The sequence below is a fragment of the Eimeria mitis genome, genomic scaffold, assembly GCF_000499745.2.
Source record: "Eimeria mitis Houghton genomic scaffold, Emh_scaff1070, whole genome shotgun sequence".
Classification (NCBI taxonomy): domain Eukaryota; phylum Apicomplexa; class Conoidasida; order Eucoccidiorida; family Eimeriidae; genus Eimeria; species Eimeria mitis.
The window spans coordinates 6,241-6,730 of NW_013567423.1; positions in this window are offsets into that span (position 1 = coordinate 6,241).

The window sequence follows — 490 nt, forward strand, 5'->3', positions numbered from 1 at the left end:
GACGACCTAGAGTACTTCTACGGTAGGGTTTAGGGTTTACGAGGGTCTAGGGTTTAGGAGGGTTTAGGGTTTAGGAGGGTTTGTGAGGGTTTAGGAGGGTTTAGGAGGGTTTAGGGGGGTTTACGGGTTAGGAGGGTTTAGGAGGGTTTAGGAGGGTTTAGGGTTTAGGAGGGTTTACGAGGGTTTAGGAGGGTTTATCTAGATAGAATACTTCTACAGTAGGGTTTAGGGTTTAGGGTTTGTGAGGGTTTAGGGTTTATGAGGGTTTAGGGTTTATGAGTGTTTATGAGGGTTTAGTGGGGAGAGGAGAAGGTCTAAGTTTTAGGGTTTAGGGTTTAGGGTTTAGGGTTTGTGTTAGTGCTGCAGCAGCAGCTGTTGCATCTAAATACTCTATATATGTTTTCCTTTTTTTGCTTCTGCTGCTGCTGCTGCTGCTGCTGTTGCTGCTGTTGCTGCTGCTGCTGTTGCTGTTGCTGCTGTTGCTGCTGCT